At 38.2% G+C, this 17,941-nt stretch overlaps 1 protein-coding gene and 1 long non-coding RNA gene across 3 annotated transcripts in view; one reads left to right on the plus strand and one right to left on the minus strand.

Moving 5' to 3' along the window:
• Nucleotides 1-17,941, minus strand: part of LOC100741460 (protein kinase C-binding protein NELL1-like) — an 81,392-nt gene that overhangs the window by 30,486 nt on the left and 32,965 nt on the right. The window lies entirely within an intron of this gene.
• LOC112212553 overlaps nucleotides 1-17,941 on the plus strand; it is a 72,677-nt gene that overhangs the window by 28,871 nt on the left and 25,865 nt on the right. The window contains exon 5 of one of the 2 annotated variants that reach the window (XR_004461409.1): nucleotides 10,586-10,872. The exons of the other annotated variant lie outside the window; for it this stretch is intronic. This is a non-coding gene — a long non-coding RNA (uncharacterized LOC112212553). Of the gene's footprint in view, nucleotides 1-10,585; nucleotides 10,873-17,941 lie in introns of those variants that run through there. 2 annotated transcript variants of the gene reach the window in all.

Consider the following 17,941-nt stretch of genomic DNA (forward strand, 5'->3'; position numbering starts at 1 on the left):
TCTGTTGCAGCCTTCGGACGAGCGGTATTTAACTTGACGTGTCAATATTTGACGATAATCGCCACCTGTGTACACGTTTGCCTAAAGAGATTAGGCTATTTTACCCCGTGGTCGAACGTGTGTTCGCGAGTTTCAGTCAGGTGCTGCGCCACGACGAAGGCCCCACGTATATTTAAATCCACCATGTGCTATTCTTAATGGAGGTGTTGCTCGATCGGCCAGTCGCGCGGGAATTCAGCCTTTGTCGTTCCTTTGGTGTTGGGCTTCATGGCATTTCGAGCCATTGCACGACCTAACCTCAACATTTTCTATGGTTACTTCCAACCGAACTATTTTGCTTGAATAAACGATACAAATTGTTACATATAAATGGCGTGTTAGCAAATATGTTTGACTGAACTGTTGACTAAGGTAATGAAAAACTAGATTTCCCGAAGTATTCGTGGATTTCTCGCGTGCTTCAGTTCGCTTGTTTAACTTTAACTCTCAACTGATATCGTTGGTTCGTGGATAATTGCGAAAGTTTAAACAAGGTTTAGTAATAGACTGTCGATCTTTACGCGATTATGGAATATTTGAAAACAAAAACATGTAGAGATGCAAATAAACGAGACATAACAATGTTATACATAGCATAATACTTGGTAGAATATATAGTAAGTGAAACAATTATTATCCGATTAAGTTCTATTCAAACGAGATTAATGACTTGTAATTTAGAAAATTTCGTTACGAAAGAGTTAAAAAAGGTACGTTTCTTCTTTCACATTAGTATAATTTTACTTTACCTACTATGATGATATTAATTAGAGCCTTAATTAAATTTGTTCAAATATCGTTACTACCACGAATCATAGCTATCGCGTAGAACAGAATAAAAAGTTAAACTACGTGTTTTAAAATTCGGCAAATTCATGCCAAAATTATTGCAGCGGCCTGTAACCCAACGGTGGCAATTTGTGGTTAATAATACGGCAGAATACATAAACATTGTTGGAAAAATGTTCAAACTGGACTTGAATTCATGGCAAGGCTGCTCGAGAAACATCGTGTGTCAGAGTCGAATTTTTATCGTGCAATCCACTCTGCGGTCGCGTGCCACGTTTACGTTAAAGAGTAACACGAAAACTTTGTGTGTGAAAAATTTATGACACGTCGTTACGTAAATCAGCGGTGTATTTTTGTCTGTACGATCGATGGAATACCCATACAGGAAAGAACTTGCCTCGAAACCCCCATTAAGATCGCATAGTAACAATTTAGATTCTTATCTCCTACAAGAATCAAATCTACATTTATTTCCCACTATTCCACTATTTATAGATTAACAAAATAAAACTACAATTTGTTTGTTTTCGTGATCTTTTACTATCTAGAATAAAAAATGATTTCTATTTTACACCTATTTCTACATTATTAAATTTCACGCGAGCCATAAATTTTGATATTCCGTTCGGAAGCCATATTGATCAACTATATAACCTCAAAAGTGGAAACAAGAAACGATATTATAAATATTATTTTGCGATCGACTATTGTCCGTGAGACTTTCTCACGATAGATAATTTTATGCGAGCGACTTTTTTATTTTGTCAATGTTAAACATTAATCGTGCATTCAGTTGATAAAACTGAGAAATTTAGGAAAGTTAATAAGTTTGGCTATTCTAAGAGATTCATCGTCATCGCGTGAATTCCTTACAATACTTCTTTTTCTATTTTCTTATTTTTATTACGTAAGCTGATATGTATATCGTACAAATATGTGTCAACTGGAATTAGGAGCACCCTAACCTATAAACTGCTACCATCGTATCGTACTGACTCTACGAATCTAATCGATATTCCCCTGACATGGCATAATTTTGAAAATCACTGTGCTACGAATAAAATGGCCAAAATCAAAACGACGAATAAAATTCTCTCGATAAAGGGGTTAGAGTCGCGAGTTCCTCGAAGGGGTTGAAAGGTCAAAGTCACCGTGGCGCCAATGGCAGAGACGCTGGCCGTCAGACAGAAAAGAAAGGCGACGAGACGCGACAGAGACGACGATGAGAATGCGTGTTTCACAGGCGCAACAAAAGACTTTACGAGCCGACTACTATTTTCGAGGAGCGTGCGCGACCGCGCCAGCGTCGAACAGCGTCGTTTGACGAGAGGACACAGAACACCGGCCGTGTCGCGATTCTTTCCTCCCTATTTCCCAAAATGAAACCATTCGGACACGAGAGAACGCACGCCCCTTTCCCATTCTGCTACTATTCGTGGTACAATCTGTCAGTTTGTGAATCCCTGCAACCTTTGATCTACATATTTCTAGAATGGATTCACATCTGGAGCAAATGCATTATCTTTTGGCATTTAGTATCACCGATATAAACACGTATATGATTTATCGTACAGAAAGAACATTTCTAACCTTCTATAAATGAAACTCCTTCTCCTGATAAATGTTTTCAACCGCCTGAATTGAAGGATTAGAGCAATTTGCACTTCCAATGAATATTGATGGAGTTTGTATTGGAATTAATACGATATCGAGAGATGCGCAATTCGATCATTGGATGTCGGATTTTTTCAAAAGAAAACCGAGTAAATAAGACCGTGATCTTGATAACTGAATTGCGATTGAGTTAATACCGTGCATCTTAACATATTCGATCAATTAACGCTGAAGTTTTTCGTTCAGTTGGTCAAATCTTCTAACATCGCATACGTTGATATACAGGATGTATCATAATCGCTTCAGCAGTAGACAGGAGGTACAGAAACAATGAAAGAGATTCATAGCAACCTGTGTCCTTGTTTCAAAGTTATAGCCATTTTTATGTTTCAATAATCCGGAACTGGTTACCTTCGTAAAAGGTGGTCGGAATGACCACCCACGGTCTGTGTTATTCGACGTACACTTGAAATTTTTGAAAAATTGCGAGATTCTTTGACACGACGACTACTGGATTGCATGCACGAACCAATACCATTTCGCGCACCTTCTATGAAGAGTAAGCAGTTGCAGATTATTGAAACGCAAAAGTGGCTATAACTTTGAAACAAGGATACATGTTCTTATGAACTTTTTCATTACTTCTATGCCTCCTGTCCGCTTCTGACGTGGGTCCCCCATGTTATGATACACCCTGTATAGTGTTATTAGATGTATTTAGTTTTGCTGTCAGTGTGCATAACATTGAAAGATCGTCTTGTAATTGATGAAGATAGATTGGCATATCATAAGGCAACATGTGTTTCAAGTTTACAAAAATAGAAGTTACTTTATCATCAGTTAACTTTGAGGTTAGGTTCATTAGGTAGCTCTCCATGCTGGCGTCTCAATTGGTCCTGATTATCCAGAAACCACAATTTCTTCGATGAATTTTGCACGCTGAAGGGATTTAACTGTCGTTCGAATGTCTACACAATGTCAAAGCCACCATATCGCGTCGATTCTATCGGTACTCTTGTTCCGTCAAGATCAGAGACGAGTCCTAACGATCCATACACACCAGCGATCCATAATTCGCGTCAGGCGCACGTGCCGTTGCAATTGGCTGGCCTGCGTTACCCTCAGGATCTCAACTCTGTCACGAGCACAGCAACGAGATATCGTAAATTCCAGCTTGTCACCGACAACGAATAAACCACCTCTGTATCCGTAATCCCTTCCTTATTCCCTCGTTTCTCATTTCCGTCAGTGTACGCGATTTTTCCAGTCGTTTTTTCCTGCCCTATATCAACGTTGACGTTTCGTTCAATTGGACAATGTAGAATGCATGTTATTGGTACATGACGATGGAGCGTAGAACTCGTCTTATTGAAAATCCTTCAGAGAATTTGTTGGATTTGCAAATTTAGAAGCGAACGAATTTTAACGAGATAACGTCTTTCTGTTAACACGCGGAATATGAGATTCTAGTTGTTAAGAATAATTTATAGCGCGTCGTGACTCGAGTTAGGTTTAGATCAGATTTAAGTGAAACTTTTCTTACTGGAGATACGTAACAGAATTTGTTGAATTTATCGATTTAAAAATGAATAAAGTTTTATTAAATTTCTCAGATCATAACGCGAGGAATGCGTGTTTACGATTATTAACGATAAAGTAGTGATTTATGGTTCTATGATTTCCTTGATAGAGGTGTTCGGTAACTGCGTGCGTAGGATAAAATTAGGAGGAAAAATATGAGGCGATAGACATCGAGACGTGTGGTTTTATTAGGCGTTCGAAATAGGTCGTTCACTTCCAAACGATCGACATCGCGGGAATATTTTATAGGGATTTGTGACGAGGAACCATAACAAGACATTGACTTCCAATCGTACTGTCAATCAATAAGATCTTGTACGACAGGGAATGATTTTAAGTTGTCATAAAATCTATTAATAATAATCGAATTTTAGCAGGTAAAAATTGATCGTAGCTTTTGTAGCTATACAATGATTTTCAGATGGTCGTATATTTTATATCAGGTTAATCACTACAATTTCATCAAGTTTATCTCGTGTTAGACTTTCTGTGAGATCGATGAATTACACAAACGACAAGTGGAATTTAATATTAGCGTCGATCTTAAAGAGGGATGGCTATTGACCAAAAATCGTTTCTTAGGCGAGACCAATGAGAAGAAAAAAGATATAAAAAGAGGTTAGGAAGACCTTTTAATGGGGTCATAACGGGTTCATTGTATTTAAAGTGGCGAAGGTTATCGCATCTTATTAATAGCAACCCATAAGAGATTAAGCGAAACTCATTGCCGGAACGTGAAAATAGCGACTTCTTTTCGTAAACGTTAGAATGGATCAATCGATAACGAATAAATTATTCTCGTTATCGTTCAATAAATTACATGTAACTTGCTATTTCTCAACTTATTACTATTTTGCAAATACTAGAAGATAAAATGTTCGATGGAAACAAAGATAAAGTACTTTTCGAAACATCAAAGTTAAAAAAGGATTTCTCTGACTTCATTCGTGAAAGATAAAAGATCAATCTAAATATCTCGTATATTTCGAAAGACGCTTTGGAATTCTGTATAAATGGTGGAGTTTCAAAATCGCGGTTTCAGCCATTTAAATAGTCCTCTAGCCACGGAATCGAAGCGTTCGTCACAGTGATCGATCTCTATCGGTCAATTTTTAAACGTCTCTCAAATATTTAATCGTGCAGCATACGTAACGCGTATTGACGACCACGATGGAAGTCCGACAGTTGCGCCGATTTTATCCACGGCCTTGCACGAAATACGAGAGCCATTCTCGCTTTGAAACACTAGCTCGTGACTAGATTTCTAGTGACAGAACGGTCTCATTAATTGTGAAACGTGAAAACATTCCGAATGTGAAGATGACAAATCAAATCTTCTCTGTTCTCTTTAATAATTTGTGTCAGAGTTATTCGATTTAATTACGAATCAGATTAATCAATTTCACTTTCCAAATATTTTTTATTTGCTGGTTGATTTCCAGTAAGATTATGTAACTTGAGAGTCATATATATGAATTTTTTCAAATTTTATTTCATGACTGTACTATCGTTGGTGTCAAATGATTTTTTCTTTTAAATTTCCAATTCCTATATTTCAGATTACATAAAAAAATTGCAACAAATTGTAACATTTTTTTTAAATAAGAATCAGACTCTATAAAGTTTACATTTGTTTCTATCAATGTATACTGATATATACTAATAATATATTATTTTATGTCATCCGCCTAATAAGATTATCCTTTATATTTCGCATTATTTTATTTCCAGGAAACAAAATGGCTAACTTCAAAGAAAACGATCAGTTTAGCTTCTACATAGCTCATCGTTATCCTCCGCAAACGCAATAGACACTGTGTTTGACATTACCAGAATGATAATCACAATCAAACGCAGCTTTGATGTAGATAGGATGACAAATAGCGTAACCTAAATTCACGTACATACATTTCAAAGCGTGAAACACAACCTAAATTCGTTCGTAGGTAAATTCGTTTCGTTTTCGAGCATCAAGTTCGTTATTAAGTATACAAAGTTGATAAATGCGTTTTTCCCACTGGCAAAATTAGCTAGACGATGACAAATTACTTTCTTCCTCAGTGAGGGTACACTGAACGGGATATACTATCGCGATAGCAACACTCTCTGGGTAGAAGTATACTCGATACTCGTACGTGAAAAGATACGTGTGTTCGAAAGCAGTTCACTTGAAGCACGGCCATTTGGAACTTGTTCGTGGCGTAAAAGGAAAGCACTTCCGGGGAAGGAGTCAATCCGGAAACGCGCTAAAAGCCTGCTTGGAAATTGAAGTGCGGCATTCCTTTAAAATCTTCTCTATGATTACGCTATTCCCGCGCGTTCAATAGCGACGCTACTCGTCGAATAAATTTGAGGAACTCCAAATTATTATTCCCTCGTATCCCCTCTGCCTGTTTTCGATAAACAGCTGCGTTAAAATTAAATCAAAGAAATTCGAATGAATTATTAATTACGTGTAAAGTGATACTTCTGTGATTAGATAGACATTTGTTCCATCCGATTACGCGCAAAACAATGTACGTTAAATAAATAAAATTTGTGATTCTACCAGCTAGAATAAATGTCGTGGTATATTAAAAAATGTTGAACTACTTCAAGAAAAACTCTACATCTTTATTTATGTATATCCGTGACCCGGAGACTGCTATTACGCAGAAATATTCTAAATAAGGAAAGGTGCATATACCCTTGAGTATACATTATGTTTTGGGTTGCAAGACCTAAGAACAAAGGAACTAATAAAGAGATTTCTATTTATGTACTCTGTAGCCTCTAGCCAAAGCTATAAGCTTAACCCTTTTGGCAATGTCCTTTTGCTATAAATATATGAACCTGCTCCCTATCTTTCCATTGTCCAGTAACACTAAGAGTGTAAGCATCTGAATCAGCACAAACTTATACTTTTAATTATTTCAATATACTTTTCTATTACAAATTCATCCACTCCTTCCTCAATCAATCAATTTCAACCTCAACAAAAAGAATGATAGGGCAATAATAATAATAATCTATCCAACACCGTGGTTTCCAAATATAACAATGATTATACTATGTACTGCAGGACGCATCATTCGCGCGGCTTCTTTCCTAAATTCGTACGAATCACTTCCGTAGCCTTGCCACCCTCGTATTTACGGTATCGAAACGACATAGGGGAGTGAGACTTGCTCGAGGGGGTGGCTCGATTGATCCCGTAGGATGAACAAAGTGGAAGTCGTCGCTTAAAGGTACCCTTCAAGAAAATCCCCATGGAGGAAGCGACCATACGCGAGAAAGGGAGCGATGGAGACAATTTTCGCGCGATTCATTCCTTCCCTTGACGAATCCACGGCTTCTCCAGCCCCTCTTGCCGCTTGTAAGAGGAAGAACGCCAGCAGAGGCTCTCTTTATTCCTCCAGCAGCAACGGTGAAATCTCGAGCGCCCCCTCGACGCGCCCTGACCACTCGATAATGAGCAATTCGCTCTCCATTTCCCAGCCTTTTGTGCCGCCCTTGGTTGACGCGTGCCGCGTGTCCACACCCCTCCTGTGACGCTCTGACGCTCCTCCTGGAACCGCCGTATGTTCGTTAGCCCGCTTCGTTTCGTTTCATTTGGGGCGACGCTGCCTGAATTTCGGCGGATCAGCGGGAATCCCCGGTGGATGCATACTGGCAGAGGTTATATTCTGGCAGATTTTTGGTAGAAACGAGACTTCCTCAGGGTTAAAGAGAATTGGGTTTCTTTGTCTGTCTTCCGTTTTATTCAGATGGTAGGAAGGAACCGAAGGATTTGTAGATTTTCTCTGAAACGAGGCTTTCTCAATTTTGGCAAATTGTTGGGAATCCCCGGTGTCCTACGAAATTTTTGGTAGGAGCAAGAGTTTCTGGGAGTTGGGGTGACTTACATCCTTCTTCTCCTTTACATCTGTTTACGGCTGAAGCGACGAATTTTTTTAAGTGTAAAATTTTGTTTAATCTGAATTTTGGTAGATTGACGGGAATCGCCTTGTAAGATCGGAAACCGTTTCTACGAAGCTTTTAGTAGAACTGGATATTACGCGTGTTCTGGTTTTGGAGATTACACAGAGTTAGGCATTTTTTGTATTTCAAGATCAAATTGGGAAAGGTGTAGAGTTTCGCTACAGACGATACTATCTAAACCTCGGTAAATCAACGAGAATCCCATTAGATGGATAGCGTTAAAGTTTTATCCTGGTAAGATAAAAGCTTCTAGGGATTAATGATACTTTTTCTTAGTGACGGCAGCCACGTAAATATTTTCTTCCCCTCTGAAGTATAACGAAGGAAGTTTATAAAATGAAGGTAAACATCCAAGCCTTAAAACGTAAAGCAAAATAAATTGTATGATTGAGTGACATATAGGCATCCAAGAAACTTATTTGAATATTCTGTTTCTTGTGACACATTCTACTTTCCCTTGATACAGATTTCATAAATCTACTAAACAATTCAAGAGAAAACAGCGTGTTCAAGTATTTAGGCCCGTTTCTAAGTAAATTGTCCCGATAAAAATCAATGAAAGACTCATCACTGACAGACATAAAATAAAGCAAGTTCTGAAAAGAACGTCATTTCTCTACCTTCTGTTTAATCTACGTACATCAATCTAACTTTTAAAGATCACAAATCTTCTTTCAACATTCGTCGTACGAATTTTACATTCGAGCAACGACAATTAAATAGTCTTTATTTTATTTGGTCCTCCCGTTTCTATTAGCTGTCAATCATAATCGATGTTACACACTTCAGAGTTGATCGAGGACAGTCGACGAGACACTCGAGGACGAAGCCACTGCGACTCGCCCTTTAAATAATCGACAAACCTGTCCCTTCAATAATCAATGCCGCCCTCACGGTGGTTACGTTCACAGAAAATGTTCAACGAGACCGAATTAACTCCGATGTGCTAAAAGTGTCAGTGTGAAATCGTAATGGCTTGTTTTCAATTGGCGAACTTGAACTAAGGATACTCGACGAGTTGCATCGTGAATTACTAAAATATCATAAATATTTCACGATTACTTACACATAATAAAGTAACGTTAATCGATCGACGTTTATTAGTTGAACTGACTGTAATAAAATTGTTGTACATGTTGTACAGTGATGATTGCAATTTCTAATATTTATTTTTATTCGAACTTAAATTCTAATATAATCATAGTCGAAGAGTTGGAGTGATAAATTACGTAACTGTCAGAAGTAGAAATTTTCCACACGAACGAAAGACATATACAATTAACTGTGGCGCGTGTTCAACGTGTCAATAGATTGAAATTGATAATAACTAAAAATATTGAAAATAAGGTGTTTATTATAACGTTTAGACGATCGCAATTTCGATTCCATTTTTTCATTTGTATTCATAAAAATTTGAACTTACATAAATATCTGTCCAAGCGTAATTAGAAATGACAGAAAAGTTGAAAATTATGCAGCGAACGATTGAACTGGTTTCAAGATAATTCGCTTCTGGTAAAAATCGAGTTTCTTGTTCGTTTCTTTTGCACGCGCGCATACATCCATACCGACGAGACTTTTTAACGAGAAAATTCGTTTGCTGCGAGGCTGAAAAGGCCTGTGCGCGCAATTATCGAGAGCAGTTCGAATCCTTTTCATCACGAACACCCGTGTTAACCAATTACCTCGACCTTGACCCAGGCTTAGGGTAGTGGCACTCGAATTGGACGCGGAGTGGCGTTCTTCAATTTTTCACGCTACTCCTCGCGAATTTTGTTCGCCATCTAACCTGAAATCCGCTTCGCGCTTAAACCTCGGAATGTAAGTCGCTGATTTTTTTCATAAGACTTCTCATCCTCGTGGTTTTCAGATTTATTTCAGATACTTGTACATATTTCCAGCCGAGGAACGATAATTATGTAGAACTTAAATGGCAAAAGAGTTTTAAACAGAAATCATTTCTTTAATACAAAAAGATTATAAATTTCATCAGCAAGATTTTCTGTGCCTATCTATGTGAATAATCGTTATGTGTCTGCACCTTGTGCATTCTTTTCGCATTTAAATTGCCGATAAAATTGCCCAGCCTAATTGCAACATAGATTTAAAATGAGAACTGCGGGGAAACGAATAGTTTCCATCTTACTGCATGAAAACAGTTTTAACATTCTCGTGTTATCAGAACCGTCCTTTTATTTCATTTTAGGGCCAAACGTGTATTTTTCCATCCAACTTGTGGCTTAACAAATATTACATACCGTGATATCGAAATATCCTTCGTCTTAATAATCTATCTGTCATCTAATAATATCTGTTCCTACAAAATGACAACTACACTTTCAGACTTCAGCGTGTGGAGACAGGTTTTCTCTCTTCTTTAGCAATTTTATAATTCGAGTAAACAAAACCTGTTCTTTTCCTGTCATAGTTTGTCAAAAATCTCTGTAACGCTAATAGAAATAATGATACACCAGACTACATAATACGAAATTGGAGTTTCGTATCACGTAGCAGTGTTGACTCGCCGTGAGCGGAGGAGAGGCCAATTAATACGCGTGAGTAACCTGTTTTACAGGGACTTAACACCTGTTCCGAATTACAGTGGCGCGTAAGGAAGAGGATTCGTGACAGGAAGGGAATGAAGGGTCCCATCAGGCACGTGCCAAGGAGAAAAAAGTACTCGAGAGGTAACGGTGCGTAAAGCTGGATCCCCTGGCACTCGTGATCACGGATTACATTAGATCGTCGATCAAAATAATGATAGTTCCCGAGACTCTCGAGAAACCCTCGAAAAAAAAAACTTTATTCTGCGTAATTTCTCCTCAGACATTTTATAAGCACCTATTATATCTACTGTTTGCAAGACGCTGTAAAAGTGTAATGAAATAATTTCCTTAGCAGTATAACTCGTAAAAGTATGATAATAGAACTTTCTTTTGATGTCTTTTTCTTCTCGTTTTTTCAAATAATTTAAACGATAGTCAGCTGTAATTAATTTGTCTGTATTAACATTTTTTTAAGAGGCAAAATCGTGACATAAAAATATGTTATACATAAAAGATTATACTTATAGTTACTACTACTTCTACTTATAGTTATAAGTAAAAAGATATAATAAAAATGAATATACAGGGTGGTTGGTAACTGGTGGTACAAGCAGAAAGGGGGTGATTCTACGCGAAAAAAGAAGTCGAAAATATAGAATACAAATTTTTTTTTAATTCTTTCTTTTTCTTTAAAAAATGTCTCCATCGAGGCAACGATCCACAGTGAGATCCGTTATAACGTACCGCACGCGTACCGAACGAAAATGCAAAGTCGATTTTCTCGAAAACAAAGCCTCGAACGAAAAATTTTTATTCTATATTTTCGACTTCTTTTTTCGCGTAGAATCACCCCCTTTCTGCTTGTACCACCAGTTACCAACCACCCTGTATATTCATTTTTATTATATCTTTTTACTTATAACTATAAGTAGAAGTAGTAGTAACTATAAGTATAATCTTTTATGTATAACATATTTTTATGTCACGATTTTGCCTCTTAAAAAAATGTTAATACAGACAAATTAATTACAGCTGACTATCGTTTAAATTATTTGAAAAAACGAGAAGAAAAAGACATCAAAAGAAAGTTCTATTATCATACTTTTACGAGTTATACTGCTAAGGAAATTATTTCATTACACTTTTACAGCGTCTTGCAAACAGTAGATATAATAGGTGCTTATAAAATGTCTGAGGAGAAATTACGCAGAATAAAGTTTTTTTTTTCGAGGGTTTCTCGAGAGTCTCGGGAACTATCATTATTTTGATCGACGATCTAATGTAATCCGTGATCACGAGTGCCAGGGGATCCAGCTTTACGCACCGTTACCTCTCGAGTACTTTTTTCTCCTTGGCACGTGCCTGATGGGACCCTTCATTCCCTTCCTGTCACGAATCCTCTTCCTTACGCGCCACTGTAATTCGGAACAGGTGTTAAGTCCCTGTAAAACAGGTTACTCACGCGTATTAATTGGCCTCTCCTCCGCTCACGGCGAGTCAACACTGCTACGTGATACGAAACTCCAATTATATATATATATATATCTGTATCGATAAAATTCAACGTTAATTTGGTAAAAATCCCTTCATATTTTTAACAATTACAAGGATTGATTCTGACTGAATCATTCTGACTGGTTTGGTCGTTCCAAGTGCAGTATTTAGAGACGAAACGAAGGGGTAACGAAAGAATCGATATAGTTGATGTGAACGTAGTTATCCGTAAGTTTTAGTTTCGTTTATGTTCATAGATATGTAAAACCAAGTCCAATTCCTGGACCATTTGACTGAAATAAATAAATATATATACATCGTCATATCATGTATTATACAAAGACTAAAGTCGGCTTAACTACAATTAATTAGTGCACGAACTATTAATTCTATATTATAGAAATTTTTAGTTAATAAATGGCCCGTTAAACGTATTCGAGAGTCTTACAACCGAAACTTCGCACACTGAGCGACGCAAGGCGTCAACGCGTTTGACAATCGGTCGTCGCTCGAACAATCCAAAAATCAATCGACAGTGTACAGTGACTGAAAACCAACTGGACGCTTATGTACATGTTTGTATGCGGCTGCGTACGTGTGATTCAACGCGTCGAGGAAGGGTGCGCCATGTTGTCTGGCCGCCCCGCATTGCGCCAGTGAACTCGGCAAAATCCGGACACAACCCGGCCGCCCGTATCTTTCACTCGCTGAAATACCCTTTCACAGATCTATTATCTCTTCTATACTTCATGCAAGAAATATAGCAAGCTGTTCTAGGCGCGTTCGAATGGCATAGAAAACGATACCGTGTGAGCCATACGATAAATGCATAGCCATTCTTCATGGGATGAATCTGCACACTGAAAATAAGCAGAAAACGTCCAACGAATATACGTCCTGCGTACCTTAATTTTCCTGTTACGGATGCGTAAAGAAAAAGCGTTTCAAGTTTCCGCCCCGTTTCCTTTTTGCAGTAAGAACATCCCTTAACAGGAAGAGATGGGACTATTGCATTGGCTATCATGATCCAAATCTATTAGGTCTTTATTTTTGGGTCATTTAACATCCACAATATGTTTAACGTAAGTGAACAGTGTACACGATCTATGAGAAGGGATACAAAATTGACATTAGGCATCGAAGAATACCTGGTACTTTCGAACGAGTATGAAACTCAATGTTCAGACACGAGGCGGTCACTTGGGACATTTTCTTTAATCATTCGTAATTCGAAAACTAATTTATGTAGGACATATATCTGTCAGGTATATTTTACTTATTCAGATATCATGAAAAACTAAAATTCCCTTTACATTATATATTTTAACCTCTGCATCGTGAATATTGTTATTTTATCGAATATATGTGGTTCTATCCTACTGACTATTTTGCTGGCCATTGTAGAAAGATGAATGCAACAAAAATTTATCATATCCTCGGGGGTAACAGGGAAAAACGAAAAATTCCCTATTACGGGCGATTTTACGTTACATCATCCATCAATGTCGCAATGTACCTCGTTCCTTTGCCGCAATTACGATTCTTCCGTTGCGGATGCAGCCTCCTCCAGGACTCGTCCTCGTTTCCGCACTATCAACCTACTTCCTCGAGCGATGCAGGTTGAACGCGACCGATCGTTGTCGGATTTTAGGGCATCTTCTCTTGAAAAACGGCGTCGAAAACAATTTTGCCGGATTAGTCGTGCGATTGTTGCGGCTGCAGCTGTTCCAACCAGACTGAAACTGTTTCCGTGGCACTGGTCACGGTTACGCCAATGGAATTCTCTTTTTGTCCTCGTTGTAACAGTCGATAGCGAGGATAATTGATCGAGGACAAATTTACATCCTTATACGTGTATTTATTTCTCTTTCATCTTGGCTTCTTACTCTTCTTCTCTTCGAAACATTAAATCAACGACATTCGCAGTTTTATCGGTTTACTATCATCGTCAAGTTAACTTATCACCTTCTTATTTAATTTGCGATCGCGTGTAACACAATGGATTAGAGAATCTATAAACGAACGACGAGTGGATACTTGTGAATAAATATTTGCGAACAAAATTAGCAACTTGTGACGAAGAAGCCTGCAAAATATATAAAAAGCCTGGCCGTCGGAGAATACTTTCAGAGAATTGTAGAAGTAATATAATAAAGAGAAAATAATAAATCTTATGTAAGCACGATGAATCTTGGCTCTAAAAAGGACCCAGACAAAATATATACATAGGATACAAGTTACACACGTGGTATGTATTGTTGATGCTCTGCTGATTTAAATAGAAATGATTATTCTACCGACCTTGCAAAATAATATTTCACCTCTAGCACCCGCTTTAAAAGCTTTTATTTATAGAAGTACTCGTGCACCCTGATTTAAGGACTAACATGGTCAAATTATGGTAGCCGAAAATTTTATTTACCATAGCTTCCAGCAAGACATAAGAGTGTTGCTCGTAATTAGAGTTCTAACGAGGCAGAAATGTTAGTTCCTGTTATATTTAGCGGTAAACGGATGGGGAGAAGTTGTCATATGGAGAATGTATGGGGCGCCAGGTGTTGCTACGCGATCTCCTTTTGCAACACCTGCCTCGCGGGAGGTATTACCTACGGAATTCACATAAATTAGACGTTTCCGCTAACCAACAAACAAACAAACCTAACCCTGTCGCAAATATTTTGTGTCTCAATGATAATTTCCTAATTATTCCACAATCTTTTCGTATTTCTCTCGCACCGAAGGAATAATTTTCTAAAGAAGAAAATAAAACTCGAAATTGGCCGAAGCAGAGCAGTAGATTGGCATATTTTCCAAAGCCAACCTGGAACTTCCCTTTTCACCTAAAGAAAAACACGAAAACAAATTAGATTCGGATATTCGAACGAATGTCCTCGGCATCTGTCAACAATTTACTCGAAACAAGATAAATTCGGCTATTTTAAGGAACCCCGCGGTACAACTTCCAGACACCCCATAAGAATCCCGAGAAAAACAGTTTAAAGTATGTAGACCGAAAACGCCGACAAGGACGAGGATTGAGTTCAATTTATCAAACGCATATATAGCAAGCCCTCAAGCCTAAAAGCAACAATCGGCGAAAAGAGAGTTTCGACTAAGCGAAGAGAAACTGGGAGCCAAAAATAATGTTCCCTCGAATTTATTCGATGCCATCGTCTCTTTTTTCTTCTTCTATCTCTTTCTGTTGAAAGTTTTCTCTTCTTTCGTGATGGCAAATGGCCGCGAGTGCCGCGGGGAAAAGAAGAAGGAAAGAACAGAGGAACAAGGCGAACGACAACCAACGACTACGACGAAAGTCAAGAACGTGAAGTGCCTACGAATGTGGAGAAGGCAAATTGAAGTAGGTCATAGCTTCTAGATTCTCTTTGCAGGCCGGAATAATCCTTACCTTCCCTCTTTCCTCGAATCGTACGGCCAACACGGTAATCCCCCGGGAGCACACGGTAGAAACGGAGCTTGAATTCATTATTTCCCGTTTCCACGGCCCCCGTAATTGCATTCGCTTTCGTTCGACCGTAATTTGCCTAGCGGCCATCTTCCTTCGTACCGACCTCTCTCCCCTTTCACCACGCATCAGCTGAGAGTCTGTGTGCTTTCGTTTCTTTTAGATTTGTGGATGATTCCAGCAAATGTTAGATGCAAATTGTTATGTTAAAGAAACGACGAAATTGGCAGTATTCTTTAAATCTTCTTCTTCGAATCTATACCGTCAGTGAGTTCTTGAAATATTAGAACAGGATAACGTTTTTTATTTATATAGAATTTAAGGAAATAATAAAACGGTAAATCAAAGCGTAAGGAAGAAGCCAAAGTAACAAAGTAACGAGAGTGGAGTAATTATAACTGCTCACTAAGGACACTTCAAAATTCCTAGCAAAATTCTTCAAAGTAGTGTTTAATAATGAAAGGAAAACTTAGATAATTCTAAAACATCCAATCGTCTACACTGCATGCGAACCTAACCTACAATCTTTGTAAATGAGAACAGAGTGACTATAACTCATCATCGAATACACTTCGAAATACTAGTCAAATATTTTCAAACGAAATCATTCTTAATAATTAAAAACAAACTGGAATAATACTGTGACATCTATTCACCTGTTACATGCAAACCTAACCTTCAAACGTTATAATTCCATGAGAAAAACCTCATCTAATAAATGTATGATAATTCGAATAACAACCGCGACAATCTGGCGTCCCTTCGCGAAGATTTTCCCAGTAGTCGTTAGATCCCATCCACAATACCCGACAATCATCTGTCCTCGTTGAAACAAGCTACCTCGACCTTGACAGTAAGAAGAAGAACTCGATGGAAAATTGTAGTTGACGAGGATGCTCCCATTTTCTCGGTGGATCCTGTCAATTCATCTTGTATTTTGTTTTCTTCCAGGATGCGAAGATCTCGAAAAACCTTCGTGTCTATTACCAAGATATGGATCGTCCTTGATGAGTCGAGGTCGCTGGTGAAACGAGATCGTCGATCCCCTAGGGTGATTGTTGTGTGTTTGGCATCAATCATAGCCATTTCTCCGAAGGGTTCCGCGTTAAAAAACTTCCAACGAGTTCCAACGATTCCTTTAGTCGGCCATAATAAGGTAAAACGAAACGAATGTCAAGGCTACCGATATTATCGCGGCTTTGTCGACTTTGATTAAGGTTCTTGTATTACAGATACTTGACGAGGCAAGGTAAATACTCGTAAACTGAAGGTTTGCCATTTGAAGGTATTATCTTTTGAATGTCGCATCTAGTAATTTCTGTCGTTTGCAAGTACATGTCCAATTCTTCGAGATAGCTACAGGTATGAATATTCAAACTGTTTGTATTTTATTGTTTAAAATCGGTATGTTTAATTTTTGCACGTCTTGGAGAAATAACATAGTAAAAGCAGCGGACAGTGCCGAAGCAAAGATGGTTACTTAAAATGAAGACATTTCTGGTGCAAAAAAGAATACAATTCCAAGAATAGGTATTTTAGTAGCAGTGAATGTGTTAAGACGAACATGTCGCGTTGGTAAGTATCGATCGTTGGGAGTAGAAAAATTCTTGTTTTCGCGCGATTGTACCGAGACAACGTTCCAGAAATTCGTCTCACGAAGATACTTCGAACGAGACGAACCGTCCTTGATGCGACGCCACGAAGACATTCGCACGTTCGAAGGCAGCGGTCGTCGTGTTTCACCTCGGCGGACGTTGTTGGATGAAAATCGGTGGAAATATATATACATCGAAATAGCGTTCGACGAGACTATTTTAAGCTGCACCCCGTCACCAATTGAAATAATGATTTTGCGAAAATGTATAGAAATTGATTTCGGCGTGGGCAATTTCTTTCGAAAATTTTGTTGTGCCTTCTAATGCTTTCATCGTCGATCTAGGTCGTACAACTTTTCGTTTATTTCCTTATACCATATGTGTTTGTGTACATCAAGTGTTTGTTACATATTAAATTTGTGAAATGCATTAGTATATCGAATACAATGTGACCAATAAGAATAAGGAAATTAATACGAAGAATAGCAGTCATTGGTGTCGGTTTAGAAGCAAAGTGTATACAATTTAAAACGGATAAAGCACTATATATAAAATAATCAAATAAGCAGAGATACTCTAGTTATTTCAAATAAAGCATTTTTCACCACACTTTTCATCGATAAAATCCTCCAGTCGTCGAGGAACAATCCTTCTAGAAGAGTAAAACGAAAAAGAAGAAGAGGAGAAGACCATAAAACAGTGAAACAAAAAGAAAAAAGAAAGAGTCACGATGGATCTGTTTATTGCCAGCCGGAATAAAAATCACGGTGCTGGGTGGGTGGCGCGTGGTTTCGCGACGAGGAGCAACGTGGTAATGTCAACGGCTCTTGTATCAGCTAGAGAGCCACTCGCCCTCTTCC

The sequence above is a fragment of the Bombus impatiens genome, unplaced genomic scaffold, assembly GCF_000188095.3.
Source record: "Bombus impatiens unplaced genomic scaffold, BIMP_2.2 scf_0217, whole genome shotgun sequence".
NCBI lineage: Eukaryota > Metazoa > Arthropoda > Insecta > Hymenoptera > Apidae > Bombus > Bombus impatiens.